We start from the raw sequence: 6,000 nt of genomic DNA, 5'->3' as shown, positions 1-6,000 counted from the left end.
TTCTTTAAAATAAAAAACACGGCGGATACTCGAAGTAATAAGCTTTATTTCTCGATGAATTTGCCTAAGACTTTAGTCTTTAGACTTAGATCAATTCTACCTTATATTTATAGTTGAGTTGAACAAAGGGCGCAAATTGCTGAGTTTGCAAAGTTGCATCTTTTGTAACTCGATATCGCTCAATGTTCGTTTGAGTCATGTTTTTGTTTATGTTCAAATGTCGTTTATCTCTTGTGGATAGATTCTAGCTTCTTGTTCGAATGACAATGTTTATATTATTCCCCTCGAGTTTAGTAAGATAAATTTTATGAAGATAAGATGTTCATGACTCATACGTATTATGGGCATGTGGTGTTTGTGTAAGGTGGAGTGACGCATGTTACAGGACATATAACCTCCCCCTCCTTTGACTTTACTTTGTCCTCAAAGGAAACAGATTCGTCCTCCTTATTGAATCTTGCCTGGTTTTCTCTAATTTTATTTACCGTTGGGATAAAATTTTTAATTTTTATTGTTTCATTTTTCAGTTTACAATAAGTGAAAAGAATTAGTGCTAGAATTATTGAGATTATTAGGAGAATAGTAGAAGTTGATATCCAGGTCTTCTTGTTTATGTAATGCAATTCTCTAATTTCTTCATTGTTTTGAAAGGTTCTCATTTTAATTTCTGTGAAATTGAACTCAAATTGTATGTCTGATATGTTTGTAATTGGACTTGTTACAAGGTTGTCAATATGGTTTATTACTTTATTTACGTAAGTATTATTGTTAATGGTAACTTCACAGTTTACAAAGGTTATTACATAATTTCCTTGGAGTGTTATTACATTTGTTTGTTTACATTTTTGTACACAATTTAATTTTTCTGCGTTTACAACGAGTATTTTTCCGTTTTCGATTTCTTCTATGTATGAGAAGTTTACATCTTTTACTTTACAAGATTTACAGTTTATTGGTTTACATAAATTCTTAATGTATTTTTCAAATTTACAATATTTATTATCTGATGTTTTTATAGCAATGGAATTGGTTATGTTTAGATATTCAAAATTTTGATTTACAATTTTTCTTACAAAGAATTGTGGGTACTCAATAATGTTTGGTATTGATATTACAAAGGTTAGTTTATTCTCTTTTTGTAGTACAACTAGTGTTGTTAATTTTAATTGGTTAAGACTAATGTTTTGGGTATTTATTTCGTCTTTTGTTAATAGTGATCTCGTCATTATTCCTATTTTGCAGAGTTGATATTGTCAATGATTTTTTCTAATTCGTCTTGAATATGACTTAAGGCTTGAGTGATTTTAATTTCAATTAATTCTTCGTTTATTAACTTTTGAAATTCGTTTAACTTTTTTACAAATTCTGTGCTAACTTGCTTTTGAATATTATTTATATTTTTATTGATTTGGTTCATATTTTCTTGCAATATTGAATTTATTTTAATTTGATTATTTAATTTTTTTATAATTTCATGATTGTTGGAATCAATGATCTGCATATGCTCTAGGATCTGGTTGTATTCGTCTCTATCAACTAGTCCGAATAACCAATTATATCCTGTTCCGATGAAATTGAAAAGTCCTCTTTTGTGTATGACATAGTGGGTGTGACAATTTTTGACTGTGTCTTTTTTCATGCAATTGAAAAAGTTGCTATGCTCTGAGGCGTTATTAAATAGGGGTATACATTCTTCTTTTTTGGGATTATCATTACAATATTGAACGTAAAATTCCAGGGTAGTCATGTTGACTGAGTGTAAGTGTTTGTAATCTGGGAAAGAGTTTTTGACTTCTAGGCATTTACTCATTTTATCTAATGTTTCGTTATATTTCAGGAAGGTGCATTCATTCCAATGTTCGAATTCTTCTTTCTTTTGTTGTTGTAGGGTTTTGTTATTTGTGATTATTTGAGATGTTTTTATATTAATTTTTGGATTGATTAGTGTTAATTCTGATTTTATTAAGTTAATTGTGTGTTTAATGAAACTGTTATTGATTTTTGTATTTTGGATATTATTTATGGCTTTTACATAGGATTTTAGGTTAATGGTGTGGTAGATTCTGTACCAATCTTTTATTAAAGTTGCCGGTTTGTTCTTGGGGATTAAGATTATTCCTGAGTTTGATTTAATTTTCTCGTTTTTAATGTACTGGGGTTCACTGGTTACCATGGATAGTAACATGATAAAGATGATTGTTATCATCTGAAAAAGAAAGTTTTTCAAATTATTATATTTTCTTTGATTTGATGTCTATATAAGCGTATGTTTGATTGAGTGAATATTAGGGGTTTATTTTGAGTTATTAGTTCTGCGAATTTAAGAGTGTAGACTCCGCAATCATAACTATTGTGCTGATGAGGGATGTCTATTTCGTTAATGGTTATATATTTTTCAGGTAACTCTTTCTTGAGTTTGTCTAGGGATTCAAGATTTAAATAATTCTGTAGTTTTTCTAACGTGTAGTTGTTGTTATTTCCAAGGGAATCATAGTTGGAAATTGTTTTGGTTTTGTTGTTAATGACTATTAATGTGCAATGATTACCTCTTATGTGGGTTGGTATCAAGATTGTGTCGTAATTAAATATGTTGACTTTTTTGGTCCATCTTTTAACAGAGTCGTATCTTTGTTCTAAATATTTGTTTATGAAGAAGGTATTGAATACATATACTTTATTGTTATTTTCTGTTATGAGGTTTAGATAAAAGTTTATTATACTATCATTGAGCCAATTTTGATTATCGAGGGTTTTTAGATCATTTTCGTAAATGGAAATACCGTATTTCTCTATTGGGTATTTGATAGGGTCTTTCTTTATTAATTCTTTTGTATTAGTTTCTTTATTTTTATAGTATTTGGGTTGACGTTTGATTCTATCAAGGTTAATTTTTTTATTACTCTTTTTCTGTATTATATTTTGATTACTGTCTTTCTCTATTTCTCTTCTTTCGAATAGAGGTTCGTTTTTTCTTCTAAAAGTTTTCTTTACGTAGACTTGTTTGTTTTCTATATCGGGTTTTTGTTCGCGTTTTTGGTTAATTTTTGAAATCCATATGTTTTTTCTGTTTTTCATTCTTTCTGTTAATTTGTTTTTGTTGATTTTTCCGAATTGAATTTCGAATGGGGTATAGCCTGTTGTGGAATGTACTGTGTTGTTGTATGATTCTACAGCTTCTAATATGACGAAGTCTAAATCCTTCTGTCTGTATATTTCTTGGATAGTTCTGATTCGTTCGGTGAGTGTATTGTGACATCTGTTAATGTCTGCCGTTCCTGTATGGGATCCAGGGGCTGTTGTGTGGTATTCTATGTCTCTTGACTTTAGAAATTGTGTTATTGATATTACGTCGAAAGCGTTGTCGAATATAACCTTTTTGGGTTTGCCGAATGTCGTTATATATTCTTGTATTAGTTTTATTAGGGTTATAGGGTTTTTATCGAGAGTATATTTTATATGAAAGTATTTCGAAAATTTGTCGAAAGTTGTGAAATAATTTTTGTTTTTAGTCATGTAAATGTCCATTATGACTATTTCGTTAACGTCGTTAGGAGTTTCTGAAATTTCAAATTTGATTTTTTACGGCTTTCTATCGTATTTGGTTTTACCGCATATTTCGCAATTATCGATGTATTCATTGATTAGTTTTTCTAGTTTAGGGAAATAGTATTTTCCTTTTAGGTTATCATAAGTTTTATTAACGCCGAGGTGTTTGTTTTCCTCATGCTCTTTTTTTATTATCTTGAGTGTTTGTTCTTGATCTAATAGATCGATTGCTCGTTTGCTATACTTTATAAAGTGCAGTTTTAAATTGTTACTAAATAGTTTCACGATTAGTATTTGTAATTTGTTGTATATTGAATATGGAAGTTCACTATATATTCCGATTTTTCCTTTTTCTGGTAGATTGCGTTTTAAGATTTCAGTTGTCAAATTTTCACTGTCAAGATCTATTTCATCGATGTAGATATGTCTATTTTTATGAACTGTTTTGAGTTCTTTTTGTTTTTCCTTTACTAATATTATTTGATGTTTGCAAGTGTTTACTATTCCTTCTCGAATGTGTATGTGGTCGTTCAATTCCTCTTTTCCTGAGTGAATTGTTGCTATATCTGATGGTATTTTATTTTGGTAGTTAATTGCGTTTTGGTCCGTATTAATGCGGCTTAAGAAATCAGCGACTTGATTTTCTTTACCTTTTACGTAACTTATGTTGAAATTATATTCGTTGAGTTTTATGCGCCAATGAAGGATTTTTGAATCGGGGTCTTTGAGACTTTGTAACCATACTAATGGTCTATGATCAGTTTTGATTTCGAATTTTATACCGTAAAGGTAGGGTCTGAAATATTTTGTAGCCCAAACGATTGCTAAAAGCTCTTTCTCTACGGTAGAGTAATTCCGTTCATGTACATTGAGGGTTCTCGAAGCATAAGAGATTGGATGTCCTTTCTGCGATAGAATGGCGCCTATGGCTTTATTGCTAGCGTCTGTGGTTAGAGTGAATTTTTCCTTGAAGTTTGGATACTTCAGGATTGGATAGTTGATTAACATTTGTTTGAGGAGTTTATATATTTGGGATCGCTATAATCGATCTGATTCTAATTTTTGAGTGAGTCTGTTAATGGTGTCGCTATTTTTGCGTAGTTTTGAATAAATTTTCTATAGTATCCAGTGAAACCTAGGAAACTGCGAATTTGTTTCAAAGTTTTAGGGATTTTAAGTTTTTTTATGACTTCAATTTTATTTGGGTTGGGTTTTATACCATCCGAAGTTAATATGTGACCTAGAAATTCGGTTTCTTTTGCGAAAAATTTGCATTTATCAACTTGTATTTTCAGGTTGTGTTCCTGTAATTTTTGGAAGATTAATTTGGTATTATTTTCCATCTCCTGTATGGAGGTGCCAAAGATTAAAATGTCGTCTAGATAGACAATGCGGATTTTATTGATGTGATCCGCTAATACTTCATTTACCATGCGCTGAAAAGTAGCAGGTGCATTTTTTAAACCGAAGGGCATACGATTAAATTCGAAATGTCCCTGAGGTGTACTGAAGGCTGTTTTGAACTTGTCTTTTTCTTGTATTTCAATTTGGTGGAATCCTTTTGCAAGGTCCAATGTAGTGAAGTATTGTGCCTTTCCGAGTTTATCGAACAGGTTTTCTATGTTTGGAATTGGGAATTTGTCTTCGACAGTTATTTCGTTTAATTTACGATAATCGATTACGATTCGCCATTTTTGTTTCCCTGAATTATCAAGTTTTTTGGGAACCACCCAAATTGGACTATTGTAGGGTGATTGACTTTTTCTGATAATGCCTTGTTCTAGCATTTCGGCTATTTGTCTGTTCCTGCTCATGGACAGGTGGGAATCTGTAAATTTTTGTATAGATGGGTTTGTCTGACGTTAAGTCTAATTTGTGACGGGTTTGACAGGTTGCTGTAAGTAAATCTCCATCTTTATACATTAAGTTGTTGAATTTTTTTAGGATTTTAGTGAGAGACTGTTGTTCCTCTAAGTTTAAATTTTTGGTTAAATTTTGGTATTTTTGTTCAATAGCGGGTTCTATGACTTCAGCATTATTGATCTCCTGTGGTGGAGCGTAATTGAAAGGGATTCTGTTTGTTCCTATTTGTAGGTATCCAAATCCAGAGAATATTGCTGCGTTCAGTGGACATTTTGGAAATATAACTCATGTCCTTGGGGTCTAGGTTTGGTCTGGGAGTATATCCTGAATTATATTTAGGATTGGTAATTTGTGTTCGCATGGATGCGTCTGGAATTTCTGACCTATTAGTTTCGTACCTTTTTGAGGAATGGTTATTGAATTTATTATATTTATATTCGGAATTGTAGTTCCTTTGGGGTTTATTAAAACTTTGGTTAGTTTGTTTGAAGTTGTAATTACTGTTGTCTCTGTTTTGAGGATGTTCAATGTTTTGACTATTTGTTAAAACTTTTGTTGTATTTGAAATTATTTTTATTATAATTGAAGTTT

The sequence above is a fragment of the Hermetia illucens genome, chromosome 2 (genome assembly GCF_905115235.1).
Source record: "Hermetia illucens chromosome 2, iHerIll2.2.curated.20191125, whole genome shotgun sequence".
NCBI lineage: Eukaryota > Metazoa > Arthropoda > Insecta > Diptera > Stratiomyidae > Hermetia > Hermetia illucens.
Note: the sequence above shows the minus strand (reverse complement) of the source record.